This window comes from Schistocerca cancellata, chromosome 6 (genome assembly GCF_023864275.1).
Source record: "Schistocerca cancellata isolate TAMUIC-IGC-003103 chromosome 6, iqSchCanc2.1, whole genome shotgun sequence".
In the NCBI taxonomy this organism is placed as follows: domain Eukaryota; kingdom Metazoa; phylum Arthropoda; class Insecta; order Orthoptera; family Acrididae; genus Schistocerca; species Schistocerca cancellata.
Genome location: NC_064631.1, coordinates 459,780,240 through 459,790,305, shown reverse-complemented (window position 1 = coordinate 459,790,305; position 10,066 = coordinate 459,780,240). Strand labels below are relative to the sequence as shown.

Sequence of the window (10,066 nt, the reverse complement as noted above, 5' to 3'; positions counted from 1 at the left end):
TGCTTCAATTTTTGCAAAGTGTCTCCGTACCGCTTTGTATTAATTGTGATGCCGTGTTCCAGAAAGTCAATGAGCAGCGGGTACTTGCATTCAAAGTAAAAGGTCATCATGACTTTCAAGGAACTAGCGTGCCTATTGTTTCCTCTGAGCTGCAGAAGTTTCGAATGTAAGTTCCTACATATCCTCAATACAGTCTCAGTCTCTCACCATGCGATACCCGTATTTTTGGAGAGAAAGACATTCGTGGCTATCGATTTGCATCGAGCGAAGAATTGCACGCCTGGGTATAATCATGCTTCCGTAGGCAACCTCAAACATTTTTCCAAAAAGGCACTGACCTTCTTGTCTCACAGTGGGAAAAATATATTAACAGTTTTGGCGTTTACGCTTGAAATAATAACCTGTTTATTTACTTTTTTCTCCACCTATTTCGTTTTAATTTGATTGCCTCTTATAGGCCGCAGGAAGCGTTTGTCTTGTGTTTAGAAAAAAGAACAATCTTTAAACCGGTCTTGCGAAGGATTCTCCCTATGCCATCTGTTACACTAGACACATAAGGTCTACATAATGTGCGGGAGGTTCATCGTTCTTCTTGTTTGCACTGATGTCAGTACCTCTTCGTTTAAAGGTCCTATTTATGGAAAGATCTGCGTAGTCGTTGGCCATCAGAGTTTCCCTAAGGAAATCTAGTTCTGATCGCAGGCTCTTACTGTCACGAGATGCGAGATTCATGTGTAGACACTGTTCAGAGGAATTTGCTTCTGGGCGTGGGTGATGGTGCGAAGCTGCAAAATTGTAATGGTTGATGTCCCATAAACTTTGTCCCTTGGACTTCAAGAGTATCGTCAGGTATTCTGTAGGCCATCACATCTAATACCGTGGGGCCAACACTTCCATAGTGAAACTGATTTTCCGATGAATGTTTCCAGAAAGTCGTGGAATTTGTGTGACTATTCTCTCTTGTGTGCCCACATAACAAACTTATCATTCAAATAGTGGAGCAAGCAGGTTGGCTATAGTTCACCATTACCTAATGCATTTTGTTCGCACTAGCTTTCTGCGCCGGCCGCTGAGGCCGAGCGGTTCTAGGCGCTTCGGTCCGGAACCGCGCTGCTGCTACGGTCGCAGGTTCGAATCCTGCCTCGGGCATGGTTGTGTATGATGTCCTTAGGTTAGTTAGGTTTAAGTGGGTTCTAAGTCTAGGGGACTGATGACCTCAGATGTTAAGTCCCATAGTGCTTAGAGCCATTTAAGCTTGCTGCTTCCGGGATTCGTAATGGCCCGTCGGCCTCGATCGAATACTCCCAGTGGATTAAAGACGAAGTCAAATGTGCCTACCAGCATGGTTGTTGTTTTACGTGATTTCCCGTGCCATACAACGACATCTACGTGGATACTCTGCAAATCATACTTAAGTGCTTGGCAAAGGGTTCGTCGAAGAAACTTCATAATAATTATCTGCTATTCCACTCGCGAACAGCGAGTGGAAAAGAATGAACACTTATATCATCCTGTGCGAGCTCTGATTGTCTTTATTTTATTATGATGATCGTTTCCCCCTACGTAAGTCGTCGCCAACAAAATATTTCTGCATTCGGAGGAGGGAGTTGGTGATTGAAAAGGTCTTGCCGTAACGACATAGGGCTACAATGATGTCCACCCCAATTCTGTATCATATCCGTGACACTCTTTCCCCTAAAACTAAAAACTAAACTCCGTCCGAACAGGCCTTGGAAGGCCCAACGGTACTGACCGGCCGCCGTGTCATCCTAAGCCCATAGGCGTCACCGGATGCGGATATGGAGGGGCATGTGGTCAGCTCACCACTCTCCCGGCCGTATGTCGGTTGACGAGACCGGAGCTGCTACTTCTCAGTCAAGTAGCTGCTCAGTTTGCCTCACAAGGGCTAAGTGTACCCCGCTTGCCAACAGCGCTGGGCCGTCCGGATGGTCACCCATCCAAGTGCCAGCCCAGCCCGACCGCGCTCAACTTCGGTGATCTGACGGGAACTGGTGTTACCACTGCGGCAAGGCCGTTGGTACTCTTTCCCCTACTTCTCGATAATACAAAACGTGTTGCCCCTCTTTGAACTTTCTTGATGTACGCCCTTAACCATATATGGTAAAGATTCCAGATTAGTTGATCGGTTGCATCTTCTAAGTGTTTTGCCAATAAAACGCAGTCTTTGTTGCCCCTCCCCACAAGTTTCTCTATGTGCTCTTTCCAATTTAAGTTGTTTGTAATTGGAATTCCTAGGTATTTAGTTGACCTTACGGGCTATAAATTTGATTGATTTATCATCTAACCGAAGTTTAACTGATTCCTTTTAGCACTCATGTTTATGACCTCACACTTTTTATTATTTAGACTCAGCTGCCAATTTTTGCACCATACAGATACCTTTTTTAAACCGTTTTGCAATTTGTTTTGATCTTCCGGTGACTTTACTAGGACGTAAACGACAGCGTCATCTGCAAACAACCTAAGACTGCTGCTCATATTGTCTCCTAAATCGTTTATACAGATAAGGAACAGCAGAGGGGCCCGTAACATTACCTTGGGGAACGCCAGAATCACTCCTGTTTTACTGGATGACTTTCCCTCAGTTACAATGACCTGTGACCTGTCTGACAGCAAATCACAAATCCAGTTGCACAACTGAGAAGATACTCCACAAGCATGCACTTTGATTAGCAGCCGCTTGTGAGGTAGAGTGTCGAAAGCCTTCTGGAAATCTAGAAATACGGAATCAGTTTGAAATTCCTTTTCGACAGCACTCAACACTTCGCGTGATTAAAGAGCTAGTTGTGTTTCACAGAAACGATGTTTTCTAAATCCTTGTTGACTGTGTGTCATGAGACCGTTCTCTTCGAGGTAATTCATAATTTTCGAACACAATATATGTTCTAAAATTTTGCTGCATATCGACGTTACTGATATGGACATATTGCCTTTTTTTAATATTGGTGAGACCCTTGCAACTTTCCAGTCCTTGGGTACGGATCTTCCGTCGAGCTAGTGGTTGTATGGTGCGGTAGCGTTCTCGCTTCCCACGCCCGGGTTCCCGGGTTCGATTCCCGGCGGGGTCAGGGATTTTCTCTGCCTCGTGATGGCTGGGTGTTGTGTGCTGTCCTTAGGTTAGTTAGGTTTAAGTAGTTCTAAGTTCTAGGGGACTTATGTCCACTGCAGTTGAGTCCCATAGTGCTCAGAGCCATTTTTTTTTAGTGGTTGTATGTGCTTGTTACGTAGAGAGCTATTGCATCAGCATACCCTGAAAGGAACCTAATTGGTAAACAGTCTGGACGGAAAGACTTGCTTTTATTAAGTGATTTAAGTTGCTTCACCACTCCGAAGATATCTTTCCACAACACTTACTTCGTCTTCTCTGGTGAATTGGGGGCTGGTACCTAGGTACCGCCTCAGTTACACAAATTCGAAAATTTTAGAAAACATCCTCACACTTTCACATGGGATAACACTAAATACAGACACATGGAGTAGACAAATTCCGTCCAGCGGACTCGACCCCAAGCGTTTATCGGCTAGGTTACATATATTTCGAGCATTTTTATCCCAGTTATCTGTATTGTATTTGCTATTGATATGATAGCAAACAAAGGTTTGACATCGAAGTTCACCATTATGACAGTTGGAGATGCTTTCGCCGTGCATAATGTTTCCAGAAGTTGTTTTGAATACTTGAAAACAGAAATTCTGTTTTTTCCGTAAAATGCTTCAGTTTCTCCGATAAATATCTATTTAAAAATGTTGGAAAATTAATCCCGTTTGCTATAGGACACACCAGACATCCTTTTTTACGAGCTTTCGGTAGAACCTATATAGTATGTGTGACTGATGAAGTGGCGTCAGACTACTGGAAGTACAGGGTGTACCAAAAAGAATCATCCGATTTTGGACGCGTCTATTTCAGAAACTAATAAACATATGCAATGAATTTTGTTTTATGATGAACAGGAAACTCAAAAAGTTTTTTCATACCTTTTCGTAGGTGTTCAACATGACCCCTTCCGACCCCCCCCCCCCCCTTGAGATGCACGGCATGTGTCAAAGCGGTATTAAAATTGTTTCGACAGTGGAGCATCTTGAGTTACAGTTTCCACAGCTGCTGTAATGCGGTGTCTCAGTTCATTCATTGTTGTTGGTAACGAAGGCTCATAAACAGAGGCTTTTTTAAACCCCCACAAGAAGTAATCACGCAGTCAGTTCCGGTGACCTTGGAGGCCAGTAATGTAAGGCTGAATCATTTGGTCCGGCGCGACCATCATTTGATTTAAAAAATTCCCACACTTCCAGATGCCAGTGGTACGGTAACTGAAGTCGTTCGAACCAGTCTCCAACTGTGGGAAAAGAAAGTTCTCAAGCATATCGAGACATGTGCTTTCTGTAGCAGCGTTCTCGGCAAAGAAGAATAGACCATACACCTTTTCCCATGATACTGCACAAAACACATTAAATTTTGGAGAACCTAGCGGAAACCAAGTAAAACTCGAGAGTTTGCTCTTTCCAACAGTACGTTGTTCACTCACATATCTCAAGTAATATAATAGTTATGATTGTTTTTAAATCTTATGTCGGGTCACCTTTTACCTTAGGGTACTCTGTCTTCGCCAGTAATTGTTCCGTCTCCTCGTGGTGTTCAAATGTTTCCAAAACAACAGACATATCCTTTATGCGTTCTGGTGACCACAATGTGTTCATTTGTCTTGAGTTCACTAAGATCTGTTCTTTTCTCCGCTGATATACTGTTCAAGGGTGGTTTCGCTTTAGGCAGAATTCTTCATAGTCCTGTGTTATTTCCTCCGCTAGAACCTCTGGAAGAGACAACAAAGATCCTTCGACGACACTGATGATTTCTTCTGTGGGTATTCTCTTCGGTGTAGTCGCGAAATTAAAATCATTGCCCAGCTTATGATAGCATACAGACTTTCGCAGGTGACACACGTTTTCGGCTGAGAGTGGCGTCTTTCGTGTGACCTCAAGTCGCTAATTTCTTGTATTTCGCTTCCTGCTTCAGTGCGTTGATAGCTGATATCATAGCAGCGTTAGGAGATGCCACACAAGATACAGGCAAAAGATAAAATCAGTATTAGCAGAGCACCAAGAAGAATACGGTCAGTTTATGGATTTCAGGAATATATGCATGCCAACCATAGTGATATTTATAGAAAGAATTTCCGTGAAATCGTAGAAATAATAATTAATGAGTACAATTTCAATGGAAATGAAGGTAGCAGGCTTCGGTCTTCATGGTTACTCGCTATCACGGAAATAAACACTCAGTCGCAGCTAGCGCGGAAAATAAACAGCTACCAGGAAACAACAGAGATGGGACAACAACAATAATATTTTTAATTTCCTCATTCTGTCATTACGTATCTTCAGCATTTGGCCAATTACAACGGTCCACCAATATCAGCCGCAAGATTTTTACTGAGTAAAGCCACTTCTCTAGAAAAGAACTGAAAATGGCATTTTATAAGTGAACAGGAATGCTATTCAGGGACACCAGTGGAATATTCAAGAAGATCGCAGCAAAGGGGTCGGAACGTCGACCACGGAACAAGTTTGAAAAGTAATAGGACATGGATTAAAGACTCAGAGGATTTATGCTTTAATTCCTCCTCCATCCTCTGATTACGACACCACTGCGTGGTAGGAATTCTCAGAATGACGACGACGTGAGTTTCAAGATCGAAAGTTCCCAGAACAGCCAAAATAGCTGACTTTTGCAACCAAGGTCTCCGCCAAGTCATCCATCTGTGGTAAAAACACTCAGGATCAGATCTAATCGAAGTAGCAACGTTATCGAGCCTAGAAAGGAAACGTTGTGATAAGCACGATGTTTGCGTAGTGATATCCACTTAGTGTTCGTTCATTTATACGTGTGTCGTTGGCGATATTGTCTTTAATGGGCCTTTTGATCTGATTTTGGTCGTTGTTGGGCAACTGTGATATGTCTGTATAGTTGTCGGTGAGTTGAATGAACTCCGACTACATTATCGTCTCTAACAGGAACTCTTCAGTCTTAGGTCATCGTTTGCAAACGGCTGTAGCAGCTGCAGCATGTGTCTGTTTATTTCCGTGTCACTGCGCTTGTTACTGGCTTATTTGCCACAGGGGACACGCTATCAGTGACGTAGATCGCGCTACATGTCGTTATTGCAAACGGCTTGGCTTACGAAGGAATAAGCCAGATGGAAATCTCGCGAATTTACTCATTGCAGTCAGTCCTAACGTTCGTGTCTGCCCACTAGCTTCAAGAAGAACAGAGGCTACCGCGACAAACGAATGACGTCAATAAAGAAAGAGGCTTCATCAATAAGGAACACATCGCAGATAAACTAATGTAGCTCAACAACGTAGTAGAATGTAGCATTCCGCAAATCTACACCCTTGTGTCAAATAACATAACACTGTTCCCGCCAAAGGAATAATTTCCTCACATTCTCGGGGACTGTAACCGACTTAAACCTTTATAACTGAAGTAGCTATAATTTGTTTATTGCTGTATCAAACAACAGCTTTCGATGCTGGAGAATAAAATGGCGCAGGCCGTACCTGAAATTAAATCAATTCAGTATAAAGATGTCAGAGATCCAGAGGTATTTATATGATATCTACTTCAGTTACCTCATTTTCCTTTATCCACCATGTTTGTGGGAGACACATTTTAATTTCTTAAATCCTTTTAATTTTTCTAGTTATGCAACTCAAGGAAGTCATATAATTTTACTAGAAAATAATGAACAATTTTGATAATTCACCACAGGAATGTCATAAGCTTACAAAAACCTTTAAGGTTGAATAACAGGTATACTGTTTTTGTTTATTTCAAACTACTTTTCGGCTTATTGGGTCATCGGCAGGCAACAACTGACTAATGTCTGAAAGACATAAATGTATTCGCAATTGTTAAGGGGGGTAGGACGTCAAACGGGCAGACTTGGAGCAGGACAGGCACTACAGGACATTTTAATTTCTATTGTCTATACTTTTGCAAATAAATTCATAAAACTTTAACAGCATGACTGGGAAGGATTCAGGATTCATACTCATATCAGTGGAAGCTGAAAAACGTAACAAAACACAAATTTTTACATGTGAAATTTCATCATTTTTCACTTATTACTGGCTGCATTTCTTGCTATAGGTACACTTTTCTTCCTAAGTAAGAGAGATTCTTCGATGACTTTTGCACAGCATACAAACCATAGTTACAGGTATATGAAACTCTATAAGTTATTTAATTTATGAAAAAATGAATGAACTGTTACGTTTTAAACTTCATGTTTAGAAAAAAACTCAAGTTTTGTAGTTAATTATCTCAATGTTTTCCACAGTTATTTAATAGATTTGGAAAATTCTAGAGTTTCATACACCTGGAACTACTGTTTGTAGGCAATGAAAAATTCATCGAAGAATCTCTCTTACTTAGGAAGAAAAGTGTACCTATAGCAACAAATGCAGCCAGTAATAAGTGAAAAAATTATGAAATTTCACATGTAAAAAAATGTATTTTGCTACGTTTTTGAACTTCCACTGCGATGAGTGTGAGTCCTCAATCCTTCCTGGTCATGGTGATAAAGGTTTATGAATGTATTTGTAAAAGTATAGACAGTAGAAATTAAAATGTCTGTGGTGTCTCTCCTGCTCCAAGTCGGCCCTTTTGACGTCCTACCGCCCTTAATATGGACGACCATCAGCTGAAATATAGAATGGAGACAATGAAAATTTGTGCCGGACCCGGTCTCCAACCCGGATTTCCCGCTTATCGCGAGCGGTCATCTTACCACTTCCTTTATTTTTTCTTCTTATGTAAGTAGTTCAGTCATTTCATCAGGCCGGTAGAAGCAGGATGGGCAAGCAGGGGGGATCGAAACCTGAGACCCGCCACAAGGCCATCCCCTTCGCATTCTTGAACCTTTCCCCTCCATTTCTTTTAAAGCATAAATAGAACGCAACCAACTTTTGTCACTACAACCGCTGCTGCCATCAATCAACATGTCCATGAACCCTTCTAACCAGCTATTAGGGCCACCTTCACAAAGAAAGGGTTCAAATGGTTCCGTCACTGTTCCGGTCCGTTTCGTAAAATTAACATACTCTGCACCTCTGGCTCTCATACTCGGCACACACCAACTGTGAGAATCGTCGAAGAAGACACTACTCAGATAAAGTAAATCTCGAATGGTGTCTTCTTTTGTCCACTCCAGAGGGGGCATACGCTTTGTAAGTAGGCTGTTTATGTTTTCTTATTGGTAACGTCTCGTAGCGCTCTGTATGAAAATCACTGGCTGTGCTGTATTTGTCTCTGATTTTGTCCCATCGTGTCTAACTTTTGAAGATTTTGTTCCATTGTGTCTAACTTTCGAAGCTTTTGTCCCGTTTGTTGTATTAACTGTAACAACAATGCACTGGTGTCTGAAACATTTTCCTCAGTGCTTTTCGGCAGCGAATTTGCACCGGCAACATTCACATTTTGACAAGCAGTAACTGTGTCTTGACTTATTTGAGAAAACTGTGAGGACCCAATACCTGAATTTACAGTATTTGCGAGATTGTGTCCTGTAATTTCGGATTCCTGAGGCGAGCTATTGCCGACCGATCGAGCGATAATGCTTCCCTGTTCACTAATTGTTTCACTGTCTACGCCATTATTTTCCGCCCGCTCCATTTCCCTATGCACAATTACCAAATTACTACTTTGAACATTAGTTAATTCATTACACGGTGGCGCTAACACACTGCTTTCGTCTTCACTGTCATTTCTCAGTTTACTTTGGAGCCTAGTATTACGTTTTCCACACACCATTATTGTCACAATATTTCACACGACAACACAGAAAAGCACAATTTGAAGAGCAAAATAAGAAAACACATTAACATAGCACTGAAAATAATATCTAGTTAATTGCAAGCGCAGCTGCGAAATACTTGGTGCAAATCTACATGCATGTCACAACTGTTTTACTGTACAACAATGAAAGACTGCAACTACAAAGGAGATTCTCTCTACAATTACGCGCTAGCAATAAACAAAAGCTACACTAATTACACAAACTACAAGAAAAAAATCAGAAGATTCCAGTGAGGTATCCTCGGCTAAGGGTCGACATATGAAACGTCCACTTAGAACAATTATACATGACTGTGCTTAAACTGACACACAATATTTTTAGCGCAACGCAATCTGACTTTCAAAAATCCCTACAAAAGAATGGCCCTGACTAACATTAACCTATACCTTTCACAAATCACTTACCTCACCAAAAATCTTCATTACTCGAACTACTGCAATACAGCGAGCGCTACTACTGCCAGCTAAATAAAAGATTCAAACTACTGAAGGCACTAACTACTGATAGGCATAGTTAGTAAATGAAAGATTTTGATAGAGAACAAACAATGTATTTACCTTAATAGTGTTGAAAAATCATAATATACATAGCAGTTCATGACATCCAGTCTTACAAATTTCAAAACTCCGCCATCTCTCTCCCCACATCCACCATGCTGGCGGCTCACCTCCCACTGCGCAACGCTACGCGCTGTTCACATCCAGCTGCCCAACACTACAATGGCAGACAACAATGCAAACTAGCCACAGACTGCACACAGCTCAGCCAGTGATTTTCATACAGAGCGCTACGAGACGTTACCAATAAGAAAACATAAACAGCCTACTTACAGCTTACACAATCCTGATGCCCTCATATGTGATAGCAAGTCCTCGTACTAACAGAATGTAGGTCACACCATCGATCACGGTGCCTTCCTTCGCAAGAGTGGCACTGCCATAGCCATTATCCGTGCATGGTGCCTAATAAACGTCGCATCCGTAAATAGATGGGAACTGCTTGAGGCACACTGCCTGGACGAGTGCGACTTCGAGGTCTGCCGCCCGTAAGAAGTCACGAAACGTCTGAAGCTTGGTATTGAGGTTGATGGTGCCAATCCGATAAGCCTGGCACTTGAAGGTAGAATTCTTGAGATCTGTTGAGACACGTGGAGGTGGGAGACCTGAAGAAGGCCCTACTTCTACTTC

At 42.0% G+C, this 10,066-nt stretch overlaps 1 pseudogene; it reads right to left on the bottom strand.

Annotated features, from left to right (window-relative positions):
* Positions 1-1,922: 1,922 nt before the first annotated feature.
* LOC126089803 (5S ribosomal RNA) lies at positions 1,923-2,040 on the bottom strand (annotated as a pseudogene).
* Between the last annotated feature and the right edge of the window lie 8,026 nt (positions 2,041-10,066).